We start from the raw sequence: 18,712 nt of genomic DNA, 5'->3' as shown, positions 1-18,712 counted from the left end.
GACAACCCTGTTATTTTCATTATGCGCTTTACAGACTATCAGTTATTCCGGACGGAATGTCGGTGTTTGTAAAGAATCGTACAGTGTGTCGGATCGATACGACTTGTCGGCGATGACTAAATAATCGGTAAATGTGTTATCGATCCCATAAACATGCAGCAGTATCGATTATGCCTTCGGACTTAATTTATAATGTGCACAATATATGGGATATGTTCGACACTAGCACTGTCGTCCGGAATAACTGATAGTCTGTAAAGCGCATTAGAGGTGCCAAGGCATATTAATTAAAGGTAAAGGCCGGTATGCACCTGTAGCGAAAAATTTCATTCCCATAAGAAATGCATTGCTATTTATGCTAACGAAATTTTCGGTAGCGTTCAATTTCGTAAGCTGGTACGCACCTTTAATGAAAATAACAGGGTTGTCAAAAGCATATTTTGGCAGCAAACATTTAATTTATTACAATCATTGTGTGCGTAAAAGTTTTAAAAGGTCTGTAAATAATAAACAATTTATTTGAGGAATATTTGGAACATATATTAACAAATTTTAAAAGCGATTAGCTGGTTTAAAATTTGTGTACACAGCCCTGTTTTTTTTTTTTTGTAGACTTAAATAAATTTTTGCTACCGAAAATTTCGCTAGAGGTGCATACCGGCCTTAAAGTCACGAGCAAACGTGTGTACATCCCATGATTTTTAGAAAGTCAAACCGAAAATTTCGTTAGCATAAATAGCAATGCATTTCTTATGGGAATGAAATTTTTCGCTGGAGGTGCATACCGGCCTTAAGAACTCGATTTTCTCAACAATTTCTCAACTTGTATATCATTTTTCAAACGTTTGTGTTTATTGGGATTGTATTGAAGATAATGAGTACTCATTTAATAGTACCGAGTACTCAAAAATTAGTCAGTAACGAGTACTTGTAATCAAATACTTGCTACTTTCTCAACACTACAATTCAGTTGAACGTGAGATTTTTGTCAGACAAGTGGAAAATTCGTAGTCTATTTTTAATACAAGTTATCCAATAATAAAAACTAGTAAACTAGTAATTAAAAAATATATAAAATAAAACCAATTTAACAAAGTGCTTAATATTGTAGTGGTTTAAAATAGTGGAAAATTTCACAAGTAGGCCAAATCAAAACCAGCATAAAAAATACAAGGAGAACAAGAAACACATACAACACCACCACGATCTATCTAACCAGAGCACACACACGCAATTGAATGTGAAGCAATAACAAAAGTAAATGAAGAAAATAAAATTACACACAAAGAAGAAAGAAAAGAAGAAATCTGAAATCATCTAAGATGATTTGTGTATATTTGTGGATGAAATAAAAACAAGTTACATTAACTAATGCAATAAATAAACACAATGTTTTAAGAAATTGAAAATAGGATAATCTGTCTATCTATTGGTAGTTAATATTGCCCAATTTCTTTGTTCTCTGCTCTCCACTCCATGGACGTTAATGTCAATCGTTTTGACGTTTACGTTGTCGCGACAAAGGAAACAAGAAGAAAAAAATGTTAACGGGTCGAAATCAAGAGAGAACGTCAGCAGTCAATTCTGTCTGTTTAGTCTGCTTCTTCTTTTTTTCGTTTCAAGATGTGTTTTCGGTGATATCGGCTAAATGGGGAATGAATGAATATTTTTGTGTTTAAAAGATGCCAAAATTGTGCTTAATCATGGCAATCTGAGTGAAATTTTTAAGTGAAAAAATAAAAGCTACAAAATTTGCCATCACCAAAATCTAAAATATATAATATATAATATGTAGAAATATCATAAAATGAGTGAGTTCATAATATAGAAGAAGGAAATAAATTCTATCTTGGAAAACAGGCAGAAAAAGCAGAAACGCGAATTTAATTCAAATTTCTTGCCCCCCAAAACAAAATGTGTGTTTTAAACATTGGAAAGCATCGCCATCGTCGCCAGACCTGCATAATAGACTTTAGTCGTAAATATTTAAAGACTTGTAATAAACGCCCTACAATTACTTCCTCGCCGCCTCCGTCGTCACGATGCAGGTCGTCCGAATTGTAAAGTGTATATTGTTGTAAAATCGCACCAATAAAAATAAAATCAAATCTTTTAAATTAAATATCTATGGAATTAAGTGAAACCCCATAAATAGCAAAAAAAAAAAGTTAAATACAACTCAAACGAAAGAAGAAAAAAAATCAACGAAAAATTTCTCATCAACCTTCTCAAGTGAAAGAAGAAAATACTGGTTTCCTTGTTTTTCATCGAAGTAGTGGTTGGTTTAAGTGTAGTTGTTGCTATTATTTGTGTGTGGGGGCCGTCGCTCCGCTGCTGTTGTCATCGCCGTTGCCGTGTATTGTTGTTGTTATTGTTGCCTTTATTACAATTGCCAGAGCCAAACAGGGCAAACAAATACCAATAACAAAACTACATAAAACGAAGAAGAAGACGGTGAAAAGGAGGAGTAGAAGAAAAACAAGTTGAAAAAGAAACACACACTCTCGCACTTACTCATCTATAAATTAACTGAGTTTATGTAGCCGTAGTTATTGTTGCTATTATTTTTCTTATAATACACAACAACAAGGATTGAGGGCCACTGAGACTCAAAATCCCCCGCGCTAATGCCAACACAAGCTAGCAAAAGAAAGTGGTGAAACTTCTTTTTTTTTTGCTATTGCTGTTGTTGTCATCCACATAGCGGCGCATAACCAAAAAACAACAACAACAATATTCTTTAGAGAGATACTTTTACACCAAGCTGCCAACCAAACCGAAAAGATAGCCTGATCTTCGTTGGTTGTCATCGGCCTCCCCGCTGTTTTTTATTCCTTTCGGTTGCTGGTGTTGGCGCATAGATAGGCCAATATTATACAAAAAACGCCTGTAGAAATAGATACCCTCTTCTTGGTTAGTAAAAGTGAGCAAGAAGAGGGGACGGGCAATAATATAAACATTTTTTTACAAGGATATTCCAAAAAAAAAGGACTTGGACTTTCTTACGGTAAGTGGTAGAACTTTATGCGAAATAATTCCGAAAATAATTAGTGCAAATCCTCTATGGTTAAGTACGAAATTCACTTTGGTCCAATGATTAGCATGAATGCCTTGTATTCAAGGGTGGTACATGGGTTCAATTCCAATCGTGGCCAAATATTTTTCATGGGTGATTGATCTCATCAATGCGAACGCGGCTGGGCTTTAAAAATAATGTATATTATTAGCAATGTTCAAGTACATACTCAATTTTTAAAATTATTATTAAAATTATAAACATTTTACATAATGCCAGCAAAGGAGAGGAATAGAGATGATTCGGCAAAATTTTACTAGAGAGAGTAAGATACATTCTTACTCTTTTGCGAGTTTTTAATGGTTGTGCCGTTGTGCCACTTTTGTGCGAAATTTGCCACTTTTTTTTCAAGCGGAGATACTTTTGTGGCACCAGTGGGCAAATTAATTAGCCTCATTTTAGAAGTGTAAGGAGGAAGAACGAAGTCACTTTTCCAATGACAGTGTCTCAAAGTGAACAACTAGAACTGCTTCTACACCGATTCTATTCTATCAATGTGAACATCATATTGAGGATCTCATACGATAAAGCTATACTTCAGGATGGGTCTAACAAGGGCAGTATGTACCTCTTGGTAACATAAGGGCCCAAAGATTTATGAATCCTAGAACCCTATATGACTATTCATCATCGAAATAATATAATGATCATATTAAATTAAGCCTACAAAGAATCAACCAGTAACGTGCCCCGTATACTATAGCGAATATCAATAGACCTAGACCAGAAGAAGAAGTGCATAAAATTGCACTTCTTCAAATTCAAATCCATTAATTTCATCCGACACCATTCATCAAAGCTTTCCAAATCATCCTGTAATAAATGCGCTCGATTCGATTTATCGAATAACTTAACATCATCAGCATACATCAAAATTCTAGACTTAATTATCGACTGAAGTAAATCGTTCATAAATAACAAAAATAGAACAGGCCCCAAATGACTACAGTGAGGCACACCGGATGGGACATCAAAACATCTCGAATAGAAATCCCCAAAAGATACAATTTGCGTACTGCCTTAAAGATTACGATGAAATTCAATCCAAGACAGTACTGGTCCAAACCAATCCTATCCAGCTTATGTAACAACATTTATTGCTTTACCCGGTCAAAAGCCTTACTGAAATCAGTAATAATTAACATGAGTCTGATTACCAAGAACAAACTGACTAATAACGGGAGAAGTAAACTCCATTTAGTTCGTAGAATTCGATAGGCCCATGCCAATGCAGTATCGAAGAAATCCCATGTGACAAAACATCCCTCACCATCTTCTCGGAATAGCACTCAATTTTTTGAAAAAGTGTGAAACTTTTTGTGCCACTTTATTAAAATGAGTTTGCCACTTTTGTATCACTTTTCAGAAAATTTCAACAGTAACCTTATTTGAGCATTTTATGCATTAACAAATTATTGATAGTTTTGAGTTTCCCCTCGATAAACGATAAAATTGATTTATTTACATAATATAAATTATGTTTCGTCTTACCAAGCGATATCTTAAAAGTCTGATTTTAGTCGAAGCAATTAAGAAAGAATATTTCAGGTTTTTCCAATTAATTAACACTTTTTGAATAAATGGTCTAAGGCTAAAATTCTGATTTTAGTATAACTTTTACTCAATTTGCCAAACATCCGAATTAATTTCAGTATTTACCTTATTATGCCAAAGCTAAACTTTAGTAGGTTTTTGATGTCACCATAGATTGTTTTTTATATCCATCATTCAGTTAAATCATAGACCAAGACGTAGACGTCTCAAGTCCATTGACTTCGCAGTAGTTTCTCTCCTGACCTTAGATAGAACTTTTTCTTCTGCAAATGAATGATTTTTAATGGGTCTTGAAATTACTTTCCTTTCTTCTTTTGATAAAACATCAAATTTTGCAAAAAGCATAAACAATTCTGTACATTCATACCTCTTTTAATGCAATTTGATTGATGTGTTTGGTAATTTTTGTTCTCCAAAAATAAATTGACTTAATTAGACAGCTTAGATGCGTCAAATCACTGCACTGCAAATACAAAAAAATCAAAATTGGCTTGAGACGTTTTTAAATTTCTTGGACTAGAGTTCAATTAATTGTATTTTTTCACTAACGCCAAAATAGCCAATTGCCAAAAAAGAATAAAAATCTTTAAAAGTAATTTATGTTGATTAGTCCTTTTCTGCTGCGAAGGGTCCTGCGTTCAATGACAGTATCGACCGAACATACAAATTCAAATTAAGCTATAATAGCAAACTAAATGTTTGTTGCTCGCATTGAGGAGCTTTTATAATTTTTTAGAAGTCTGGAATATACATATCCTAAAAATTTTACGAATTTTTGTTCGCTAGACCATGAGCTAAAAAAAGTCTAACAGCAGACGCCGACTGCTGTTTTAGCAAGGACTTTTCTATGAGTGCTCATCAATTTCTTCAACATTATATAATATGGACTTTTCAGTTTTTTAACAAAAATTAGTTGACTGTTTAGTATCCATAATTTAAACTTGATGGATGGATCATAAATAAGGTTCAATCCGGTCGATCTATTCTTACCCATTTTAATTGTATTTCAAATACAAAATTTTTGTTTTGTCATATGGGGGTCGTCCAGTGTTTACACTTGGATGTGGCGTCCATGTAAATCAACTATAATATTTGCATTGATAAATTTATTGAACGAACATTTTTCATACGATTAGCTTGGAAAAAGTGACGTTTAGTCTTATTCTATAACATTTGCAAGCCTAAAGTTCATTTTTAAGCACCTAAGTGAAAAAATTTTGCAGCATTTAGTCATTAGATTTTTTTTAATAATGTCATAAAAAAATAATAAAGTCTGCTGAATGACAAATTAAAAGAATAACAGACGAAATACTAACTACAAAGGGAATTTTCGGTTTTCATATTCTTATCACTGAAATCTTTACCTTTTAATAATATTTATTTATCCTGAGTTTTTTTTTCTTCTAGATTTCCTCATAATTGTTAACAACAACGCTGTATATCTGTAATCTTTTTTTGTTTAGCTTATATTAGTATACGAATTTTCTTCCTCTATTGCCTAGCTCATGTGTTTGTGTATCGTTTACTTTGCTACGTAGTAGTATCATAGTTGACATTGTTTTATTTCATTCATTTGTGTGTTTGGTATAGTGTTGTTGTTGTTCTTTGTCTCTTTTGTTGTAATATCTCATGGCTTTATTACATGATGATAGAGGGGGATATTTTTCCCTTACACATTTTAGAGAGGGGACGGATAAGGGGCAAATCATATCTATACAATAGAGTAAACACACACACACACAGTTATGCATTGATGCATGTGTGGCCTATCACTGTCTTTAGACAGCGACTAGCCATGATTTTTGCTTTGTTTTGATATGTACTTACCTATCATGGTATATACAACAAAATAACTTGATTAAATAAATTATGCGAATAGTTTCACTCCATTTGTTATTCGCATAGAAAATATGTGTGCATGGATTTTTTAAGAAAACATACTCATTCATAGATCACAGCATTTTCACACACACACACACTAAAATACATATTTTTTAAGATTTTCAGTAAAGAGAAAATACCGTTAAACCAAATGCAACTCTCTCACAAAAGTTGAAGAGAGTGATGATTCTAGGAGATGGATTTATTGAGATATCGATAGTAAATGTTAGGTTAGGTCAGTGTTGCTTGGTTGGGGGTTTCCCCCCTAAATTTAGGGGTTTTTTACACGTTTAGGGGGATTTTTAGGGGTAAAATTTATTTGGGGGGATTTTTGGGGGTACCAAAATATCTTAGCTCTTATAAAGTGGAGCAATTCTCAACAAAATTTGGAACAATTCTGGCATGAATTTTGAGAAAAAATAAGGGAAAATGGGTTGACTATTTTCCTAAATACAAGCAAGTATGCAATGACATTCTTTTTTAAACGCATCTGTTGAATGGGAATTTTTAATATTTGATACAATTAAAAACAAGGTTAGGTTAGGTTAGGTGGCAGCCCGATGTATCAGGCTCACTTAGACTATTCAGTCCGTTGTGATACAACATTGGTGAACTTCTCTCTTATCACTGCCCGATTCCATGTTAAGCTCAATGTAAAGGGACCTCTTTTTTATAGCCGAGTCCGAAAGGCGTTCCACATTCCAGTGCAACCACTTAGAGAAGCTTTGAAACCCTGAAAGAAATGTCACCAGCATTACTGAGGTGGGATAATCCACCGTTGAAAACGAATTTGTGACAAGTGGTGTAATGATTTTATCTAATGATTTTTATTTATTTCAAAAGAAAATTTTAACGAAATTTTGGGCCTCTTTTTGTACTATGTACGTTCTTAAAATTTTTGGGGGTTTTTGAAAAAAGTCTAGACCAATTTAGGGGTTTTTTCTTAAGATTTGGGGGGAAGAATCAAAAATGACCTGGCAACACTGGGTTAGGTTAGGTGATATACTAAAAAAATTAACCCCCCATGGAAGATTTGATTTATTTTAGAAAATATATATAAATGTATTTTTTAGAAAACATAGACATTCTTATGTCACATAATTTTCTTTTTTCACACTAATATAAATATTTTGGTAATATTCAGTAAAGGCAAAATACTTTTAAAATTAATGCTACTCTCTCGCAAATGTTGAAGAGAGTGATAATTCTAAGGGATGTATATTGAGATATCGATAGCAAATGAAGATTAAGTTGAGAATGATCAAAAAAATTAACCCACCATGGAAGAAAATGTATAGGGTTGTTTTAGAAAATTTGAACGAAAATATTTTACTAATTGCAACAGTGTACAATTAAGTTAATACTTTTTGTCAAATTGAAGAAATGTAAAAATATTTTGAGGGGGAAAAATTGGAGTTAAAAATTATTAAAAACACATTTTAAATAAAATGTTAAAGACACAATTTAAATAAAATTTGCTCATTTCAGAAAATTATGAATATAATTTAAATAAAATTGACTAATTTTTAACTTTTTTCTCAGTTTTATGGTCAAGTTATTATAGTAAAGAACAAAAAATTAAAACAAAGAAAATTTCCTTACATTTGAACTAAAATTATAGAAATTTTTGTAGATTGTTTTATGAGGGTACAAAATCGCTCCTGTAACATATACCCCAAACACATTTTGCTTCAAGCATATATATTTTCAGGATTGGTCCAAACAAAATATTATATGTATTCATGTTCAAACATATTATGTTTCACCTTACAGCATACACTGGTAGAAAAAAATTTTAATGAAATTTTCTTTGTGTGGATATATTTTTAAGGCGTCAATTGGTTACCTCTTGCTTGCAGTATACCCTCCAGGTATCTCTTTTTAAACACATATATGTTTATAGACTGTTTCCAAATTAATATATGTTTGCATCTAAGCATATTATATTTACAAACATTTTGTGTCCCAAACATAATATGTTCTAATATATTAACATATATGTCCCAAACATGTTATGCTAGTTTATGAACTTTATATGCTTGCATTTAAAAATATTGTGCTAAAAAATTTGAGTTCCAAACATATAATTTTTACACCCAAACATATGTAAAAACAGTCTTTTTCGTCCATGTATAAGTGATAATTATCGTTAACATTAAAAAACGATTAGCTTGTATTCGAAGTTTTATTATCGAGCAAATTTTTTTGCTAAGATTAATCAGAAAATATTACAAATTGCATTCAACAACGTTTGCATTTGTATCCCGAATAATTCCAAAAATTTGCCAATGTGCCCATTAGTTGTTTAAACAAAATATCAAATTTTCATTAGGATAGAAAGAAACTAAAGCAATAAAATAAAAAAAAAAAAACAAAAATAGTCTAAAATCTGACGATGCCTTACGATGATCTTCTCCTACAATGATGACTGTCATCCAAAATTGGAGTAACAAGTGCAAGTGACGGCAAGTCGTTCACCTGAACGCAGCAAAGAAGGCGAAGACATTTTTTTCCACGGAAAAGTGTGAAGTTGTGATTAACCCTTTCACTACCGAAATAAACCTAATGTTAAAAAACTTTAATTTTTCTTCTTTTTGAGAAACTACCTCAATTACTTCAAGAGCTATATGAGCTTGTTCTGGAAACTTGATTCTTGAATTGTGACCAAATGGCCTTATGAAAATAAGCGCTATTTGGCCTATAATATCTTTCAAAGTGTGAGAAAAAATCACAAAAAGAACCCGAAGTAGTATCAGCTATAGTTTTTGTATGAATGTCCATTTACTAGAAACAAATAGTAAAAAAAGTCTCTCAAATTTTCGTATTTTTTGTTTATTGTTAAACAAGTTTATAAAAATATATTTTTGTGCTCACCAATATGGAAAATATTTAAATCTTATTTAGATTAAAGCTTCTACTTTAAAATAACATCGAGAAATAAATCGAAACTAAGTGGGAAAATAGAATTTGGTGTCTTTTTTGAATGTTTCTGTCCGTCCTTAAGATCCAACTACCTAAAGAAAACTAAAACGATCGCACGATAATACTATCATGCATTTTTAGATCGAAATCGCCAAATATTTTCTTCTTAACGAAACTTTAAAGAAATTCCTTTACCAACTTTATCCCGCTCAGAATATAAAACTTGACCAACAAAAAAAGGAACTTTATCAAAAAATTATCATTTGAACCTAGGTCTCTAGAAAACCTATCCACTGTGGGGGGCTGGGAGGAGTGTTACATTAGCTTTGGCCCTGTCAAACCCTCGTATTTACTTGTTTTCTAATAAAAACTAAATCGACATGGTATAAAAAGCATTTATATGTCACATGTTGACTTCATGGTAGGCGATGAAGAGGAGAAGGTAATGAATGGAGGTGTGTTAAGAGGTTGGATTGCAAACATCATGTACGTACAAAAATACAACACCAAGCATGCACATTGCGATACGCGGCATACGTATGAAAAGCATAATCGTATATTATATACACATGCCTTTGTGTGTGTGTGTGTCGACATCTGTTTGTTGTATGGTGTGTCTTTTTGGTTTGAACGTGTTTTCATTTACATGTGAATATGTAAGCTTGTACATTCGGTCGTATAAAGCATAGAGCAGCTATGGCTGCTGCTGTTGTTGTTGGTGCTTTATAAGCATGTGTGATTGTTTGTATGTAGGTATGTATGAATGTGCAAGCGACGACAAGTAATTTATGACCTAAATAGAGTTTCTTTAATTTTCTCTCTCACACTCTCTACCCTGCTTGCCGGCCACACCACCTCCCCACTACCACAATCTCCTTCATTCATTCTTTTTTCCTTCTATAGACTATCCAACAATATGAAATGACTCTTTCCATTCACTCTTCTTTCTTGTTGTAACAAAATAAAGGAATCTCGTAACAAGACGGCAGCGACGATAAAGCAAAAAAAAAAGTCTATAATAAAATATAATAAAGTTATATGCCGCTAACATTCACACACACATACACTCACCATCGGATTCAGCCCAAATAGATATTTGTGCATATACACACATATATACAGCCAGCCAGTTGGGCATATAGACAACCATACACACAAACATGAAAACTCTCGGTAGAGTAATAAATGAGGTCAGGGCAAAACAATTAAGGCCAAAAACGCCACAGCACACCAAAAAATAAAAGCATCGAAAATAATTTAAGGTTTTCGTTTTCTGTTTTTTCTCTTCATAAATAGAACATTCGGGGGTTTGAAATGTTATTCATAATTAAATAATTTCTGAAATAATACCGTTATTGGTTTTTGTCTTTGCATCATTGATTGTTTTATACAAATTTATCTTGTGAATCTGATTTAGCAAACATAAAATCTGGCTGAGGGTTTGTATTTTCAAACCTTTGTGAGTCTTTGTTCCGAAAAAGTATTGTGATTGTTAATCTGTGGCTAAATTTGACTTTTATTGCAAAAAAAACTTTAACTTTATAATTTTTCGAAAATTTTCTTAGCCCAATGTATTTTTTTTTTGTTCCTAGTATGTCTTAGAAATTTTATGAATTAAACGTGGCTATGAATTTCTATGACCTTCCAAGTAAGTTCAATGTAAACTAAAGCAGAAGAAAATGTTCATAGGAGTCTCAGAAATTGTGAACATTTACTACTGCATTTTGGATTTTGGTATTGATTCCGTGCAAAGATGCTGCTTCTTTAAAATAAGGACATTTCTATGGAGCATTCTAGCTATAAATCTAGTCCCTTTAGAATTAAAATGAGGATAGATGAGACTTCTTTAAAATAAAGACAATTTTTTGAGAAGTTATGTAGCTTTAAACACACAACAAATAGTCTTCAATCGCGAAATTAATTGATCCAATTAATTATAACCTCCACCATAGGATGGGGGTATATTAACTTTGTCATTCCGTTTGTAACACATCGAAATATTGCTCTAAGACCCCATAAAGTATATATATTCTGGGTCGTGGTGAAATTCTGAGTCGATCTGAGCATGTCCGTCCGTCCGTCCGTCGGTCTGTTGAAATCACGCTAACTTCAGAACGAAACAAGCTATCGACTTGAAACTTGGCACAAGTTGTTGTTATTGATGTAGGTCGGATGGTATTGAAAATGGGCCATATCGGTCCACTTTTACGTATAGCCCCCATATAAACGGACCCCCAAATTTGGCTTGCGATTGCTCTAAGAGAAGCAAACTTCACCCGATCCGGCTGAAATTTGGTACATGGTGTTAGTATATGGTCTCTAACAACCATGCAGAAATTGGTCCATATCGGTCCACTTTTACGTGTAGCCCCCATATAAACTGATCCCCCGATTTGGCTTGCGGAGCCTCTAAGAGAACCAAATTTCATCCGATCCGGCTGAAATTTGGTACATGGTGTTAGTATATGGTCTCTAACAACCATGCAAAAATTGGTCCATATCGGTCCATAATTACATATAGCCCCCATATAAACCGATCCCCCGATTTGGCTTGCGGAGCCTCTAAGAGAACCAAATTTCATCCGATCCGGCTGAAATTTGGTACATGGTGTTAGTATATGGTCTCTAATGACCATGCAAAAATTGGTCCACATCGGCCCATAATTATATATAGCCCCCATATAAACCGATCCCCAGATTTGACCTCCGGAGCCTCTTAGAGGAGCAAAATTCATCCGATCCGGTTGAAATTGGGTACGTGGTATTAGTATATGATCTCTAACAACCATGCAAGAATTGGTCCATATCGGTCCATAATTATATATAGCCCCCATATAAATCGATCCCCAGATTTGTTCTCCGGAGCCTCTTGGAGGAGCAAAATTCATCCGATCCGGTTGAAATTTGGAAGGTGGTGTTAGAATGTGGTCTCCAACAAACACGCAAGAATTGGTCCATGTCGGTCCTTAATTATATATAGCCCCCATCATTGCCGTATCTAGACATTTTTAACCAGGGGGGCTATAGCCCCCCATTTATACTACAGTAACAATATATAATGGAAAATCATATATAGGTTTTAGATGTTAGAATGTGGTCTCCAACAAACACGCAAGAATTGGTCCATATCGGTCCATAATTATATATAGCCCCCATATAAATCGATCCCCAGATTTGTTCTCCGGAGCCTCTAAGAGAACCAAATTGCATCCGATCCGGCTGAAATTTGGTACATGGTATTGGTATATGTTCTCTAATGACCATGCAAAAATTGGTCCACATCGGTCCATAATTATATATAGCCCCCATATAAATCGATTCCCAGATTTGATCTCCGGAGCCTCTTAGAGGAGCAAAATTCATCCGATCCGGTTGAAATTTGCAACGTGGTGTTAGTATAAGGCCGCTAATACCCATGCCAAAATTGGTCTATATCGGTCTATAGTTATATATAGCCGATCCCCAATCACACAAAAATTGGTCCTTATCGGTTCATAATCATGTTTGCCACTCGAGCCAAAAATAATCTACCAAAATTTTATTTTTTATAGAAAACATTTATTTCTATAGAAAATTTTGTCAACATTTTATTTCTATAGAAAATTATGTCAGAATTTTATTTCTATAGATAATTTTATCCAAATTGAAGAGAAGCCAAATAATAACAAACAAAACGAATGAAGATAGATGAAGCACGCTCAAAAACAAACCCAGCCAAATACATTCAAATCGATGATTTGAGTTTGGCAAAGGAAAAGAGATATGCTGGCAAATTTGTTTAGGTAGTAGCCGACTATCAAACCCTTTTTCAGGAGGTTCAAGTGTAGTTCACTTTGGGTTGAGTGAATTACCCGAATTTATTCTGATAATTGGTTGATAGTTTTGCTGCAAGTAGAGGATGCTGATGAGGAATGTGGTAATTCCGAAACAGCTGTACATCCAACCATCTTGCAGTCTATAGGGCTTTGCCCAAATAAATTTGACAAGCATACTTTTCCTCTGTTGGTTAAGCTACACTTGTAGTTTAGTCAATGCATGGCTTTAAGCTGAGATCAAAAACAACAATAGCGATTGAAGAGAAGCCAAATAATAACAAACAAAACGAACAAATTTTATTTCTATAGAAAATTTTTTCCAAATTTTACTTCTATAGAAAATATTGTCAAAATTTTATTTCTATAGAAACTTTAAACTTAATTATATACGTATTTAATCGGCCTCTTTTAGTTTAATATATACCACGTATGGACTATGTGGTGTATATTACGGTGTTAGGAAGTTTTAAGATACCTTGCCATCGGCAAGTGTTACCGCAACCCAAGTAATTCGATTGTGGCTGACAGTCTTCAGTAGAAGAGTCTACGCAATCCATGGTGGAGGGTGCATAAGCTTCGGCCTGGCCGAACTTACGGCCGTATATACTTGTTTTTAATTGAATTGTCTTCAATCACAGAAATGATGATATCAATTCAAAAAATAATTGGAAGTCAATTAAAAATTTGTATTATATATTATAAGTTAGTTCATATGTTTGCAAGACCCAGAAGGATACGAGGTAGACACATGGTATCTTTGGCAAAAATTCTCTGGGTGGGCCCCGGCGTCGATCTAGCCTTGTCCGTCGGTCTGTGAACACATTTTTGCGATCAAAGCCTGGGTCGTAGTTTTAGTACAATCGGCACAAGTATGTGTTTTGGGTCAGAAGAAATCGGTTCAGATGTAGATATAGCTGCCATATATATCTTTCGCCCGATATGCTCTTATATGTATGTCTCCAGAAGCCAGACTTTTTCTCTGATTTATGTGAAATTTTGTGCAGTGAGAAGAATTAACATTCTTACTGTGCTTATCAATTTTGGTCTAAATCTGTTCAGGCTTAGAAATCGGAGTAACCATGCATGTCTAATTTGGTTGAAATCGGTTCAGATGTAGATATAGCTCCCATATATATGTTTTTTTTTCGAATTGGGCAAAAATGCTCAAAATACCCACATAGTCCTTGTCAAATCGGCACTGATATGTCGAAAACTTGTAGAAACTTTGTGGAAGTCTAACAAATGTTGTTCAGATCAGACTAGATTTTAATGTATGTATATGGGAAGAAAAACCGAAAACATTTGACGTATTTGAAAATGTGGACCTACAAAGTGGTGCAGGGTATAATATAGTCGGCCCGCCCGATTTTAGACTCCTTATTTGTTTTTGTGATTGATTTTTTGTGTCAATTAGAAAATTTGTTGAATCAATTAAATTTTTTATTAAAGATTTTTTAAAACTCATGACTATAATTGGAAAAATGTTAGTGATATTTTTTCTGTGAGATTTCATTTATCGGATTTTCATTCCCATGCAAAAACAAATGCTGGTATACAATTCCAAATTATAGCGGTTACTTCAAAATAAACCATGTTTTCTTAATTCAAAAAAAAAAAAACAAAAAACGATACGAAAGATAACAAGTAAGGAAAGTCTAAAGTCGGGCGGGGCCGACTATATTATACCCTGCACCACTTTATAGATCTAAATTTTCGATACCATATCACTTCTGTCAAATGTGTTGGGTGCTATATATAAAGGTTTGTCCCAAATACATACATTTAAATATCACTCGATTTGGACAGAATTTGATAGACTTTTACAAAATCTATAGACTCAACATTTAAGTCGGCTAATGGACTAGGGTGGAACACAATGTTAGTAAAAAAATATGGGAAACATTTAAATCTGAAGCAATCTTAAGGAAACTTCGCAAAAGTTTATTTATGATTTATCGCTCGATAGGTATGTATTAGAAGTTTAAGAAAATTAGATTCATTTTTTCAACTATTCGACTAAGCAGTGGCGATTTTACAAGGAAAATGTTGGAATATTGACCATTTTTGTCGAAATCAGAAAAACATATATATAGGAGCTATATCTAAATCTGAACCGATTTCAACCGAATTTGGCACGCATAGCAACAATGCTAATTCTACTCCCTGTTCAAAATTTCAACTAAATCGGAGCAAAAAATTTGCCTCTGTGGACAAAGGAGTGTAAATCGGGCGAACGCTATATATGGGAGCTATATCTAAATCTGAACCGATTTGGATGATATTTTGCAAGTTTTTCGAGACTCATAAAATATTGGGATGTTCGGAATTTGAGGAAGATCGGTTGATATACACGCCAATTATGACCAGATCGGTGAAAAATATATATGGCAGCTATATCTAAATCTGAACCGATTTTTTCCAAAATCAATAGGGATCGCCTTTGAGCCGAAACAGGACCCCATACCAAATTTTAGGACAATCGGACTAAAACTGCGAGCTGTACTTTGCACACAAAAATACATCAACAGACAGACAGACAGACGGACAGACAGACGGACATCGCTAAATCGACTCAGAATTTAATTCTAAGACGATCGGTATACTAAACGATGGGTCTCAGACTTTTCCTTCTTGGCGTTACATACAAATGCACTAACTTATTATACCCTGTACCACAGTAGTGGTGAAGGGTATAAAAACCAAACATCAAAAGAAGTCTTGGCCTTTATTTGAAGCGTTTTTTTCTTCAAGCTGAAAACAAATTGTTTTTATATTAAATCTATAGATTTAAGGATTTTTTTTTTTAATCAAAAATGTTTTTTTTTTACTTTAAGGAAAATTTGCCTTAGTTCAAAGACTTACGAACGGAAGGACTCAAATTTCCAAAATTCTAAATCAAAAAGAAAAGAAACAAGAAAATTTGAAGTAAAGATTATAATATTTTTTTAATTACAATTTCATTATTTTAAAGAAATATGCCCATAAAATTCTGTAAATTGCGTGTCCTAAAATTTATGTTGAGTCTTCTCTAATACCAAGTAAATATATTTTTCAGATAACACACAAAGAAAAAATACGAAATTCTACTTTGTTAGATTTTTTTCAAGAGCAATTTATGGAAAGTCCATGCTTTTGACGAAAATGTTTTAAGGTGAGTATTAAGTTCGAGTTTAGCCGCTAAAGTGAAAATTAAATCTGTAAAAAAAAAGCTTAAAATTATACATATTTGTTGCAAATTTTATTATAACTTGATGGGGAATAGCCCAAAGCAAAATTTCACAAAGTTTGTATTCCTTAAAATGGATTATTAACCCTTTCACTACCGATGTCCACTAAGAAGGACATTCGAAAAAGACACAAAATTCTATTTTCCCACTTAGTTTCGATTTATTTCTCGATTTTATTTTAAAGTAGAGGCTTTAATCTACATAATCTATAAATATTGTCCATATTGGTGAGGTATAAAATACATTTTTATAAACTTCTTTAACAATAAACGAAAAATACGAAAATTTGAGACAATTTTTGTACTGTATGTTTCTAGTAAATGGACATTTATACAAAAACTATAGCTGATACTTTTTCGGGTTCTTTTTTTGTTTTTTTTTTCTCACACTTTGAAAGACATTATAGGCCAAATAGCGCTTATTTTCGTAAGGCCATTTGGTCACAATTCAAGAATCAAGTTTCCAGAACAAGATCATATAGCTCTTGAAGTAACTGAGGTAGGTTTTCAAATGACAATTTTTGTTCTACATGCTGTTAGTACAAGTAAAAACAGGAAAAAAGTAAAAGTTTTTGTCATTAGGTTTATTTTGGTAGTGAAAGAAAAGTAGTCGTGAAAAAATGACGATTTTAGCGGCTAAACTCTTTACCGTCAAAAGAAAGCTTTCTTTGTCTAAAATTTCGTTCATCAGAAAAGACAACTCTTTTTTCAGTGTACCTTAGAATACTTACATATCTTGCACACAAAAAAATATTTTTCTGATTCAATCACGAAATTAATTGATCCAATTAATTTTTAATTGAAATGTCTTCAATCACAGAAATGATGGTATCAATTAAAAAATTAATTGAAGGTTAATTAAAAAGTTAATTGATCCAATTAAAAAGTTAATTGATACTATTATTTTTGTGATTGATTTTTGTTTCAATTAAAAATATTGATGAATCAATTAAATTTTTAATTGAATATTTTTTAAAATTCAATTAAAATTTTAATTGGAAAAATTTTCGTGAAATTTTTTTGTGTGTGGAGAGTCTCTTCGTTAGGACTTCGCCTTTAAAGTACACAAAGTGTGTTTATTGAAATCGGATTCACGTTATTGAATGGACCTTCAAAATCTTGTTGGCCACAATTTATACTCATCGGCAGATACACAAAAATCTACATTCCTCCGGAACGAAATTTTAGATAGACGAAATTCCCCTATCTTATAAAATATTTTCTCTTTGAGGAAATAAACCCGAATTTATGATTAGTGATTCAACGAAGGTCTCTAAACTTTTTTTATTTGTTTTAAAGCAAATTTTGTTTTTAGCGTAAAAAGAAAACTTTGCTTGTCTGAAATATCGTTCCTCATAAAAGAAAACTCGTAGTCTAGAGTGAGCCTTCAATAAAACCGATTAGTTCATATACTTATAACAGCAATAGCATAGACGATTCCGATGTCCGATTTTTCCACTTTTTTTTCTTATTTTTTCCTATGTCGTTTTTGGCTAATACTCATCACATCAAAATATTATGTGAATAAGAATTGCAAGTAACTGCATAGTTTGTACTTTTTTTTTGTTTTTGTAAATAAGCGTACTACGTTCGTATGTACGAATTGATGATGATAAGACTACAAAAATAAACAACAACGACAACAACAACTCGCATGCATGTGTATATTTCTCTTGTGCACATTCATCCATACATAATAACATCTCTCCCCTCTCAGATTAGCCTTACCTATTTATCATGAGCCAATAATGATTATGTTGTTGTTGTTGCTGTTGTTTTTGTTTTGTTTTGCTGATAACAAATGACGAATAACAGCAACAGCAAAAACACCAGAAGTGAAAAGACAATAATAAACGAACGAAGAACAACTATTATAAATAAACTATAGAAGTACAAGCAAAAACAAATGAATGAAAAAAAAAAAATAAAAAAAACTAAAGTGAAAGTTTTGATCGGAAAAAGAAAACAGAGGAGAGAATACCATGACATCGAAATAAAAAAGAAGAATGTATGAAAAAAAAAAACACTATTCTCTTTGTATGCTAAAAGTAAAGACTTTAAGACGTCGAAAAAAATGTGGAATAATTATGAAATTTAATGAAAACCTGTATTTTATATATGACCGGAAACTGTGAGCCACTATGCAATCTCACAAATCAAAGTATTTTTTTAATGTGGTCAATTGTATAGCTACTCTATGAATGAAATAAAAGTACCGAATATCCTTTGTTTAGCCAT

The 18,712-nt window shown here is 32.9% G+C and overlaps 1 protein-coding gene across 1 annotated transcript in view; it reads left to right on the top strand.

Annotated features, from left to right (window-relative positions):
* The first annotated feature begins 982 nt into the window (after positions 1-982).
* Positions 983-18,712, top strand: part of LOC142236849 (uncharacterized) — a 68,684-nt gene continuing 50,954 nt past the window's right edge. The window contains exon 1 of the mRNA XM_075308131.1: positions 983-3,007. The gene's annotated coding sequence lies outside the window, so the exon portion shown is untranslated. The remainder of the gene's footprint in view (positions 3,008-18,712) is intronic.

The sequence above is a fragment of the Haematobia irritans genome, chromosome 4, assembly GCF_050003625.1.
Source record: "Haematobia irritans isolate KBUSLIRL chromosome 4, ASM5000362v1, whole genome shotgun sequence".
NCBI lineage: Eukaryota > Metazoa > Arthropoda > Insecta > Diptera > Muscidae > Haematobia > Haematobia irritans.
The sequence above is the reverse complement of the archived record's forward strand: the minus strand, read 5'-3'. Positions and strand labels throughout refer to the sequence as shown.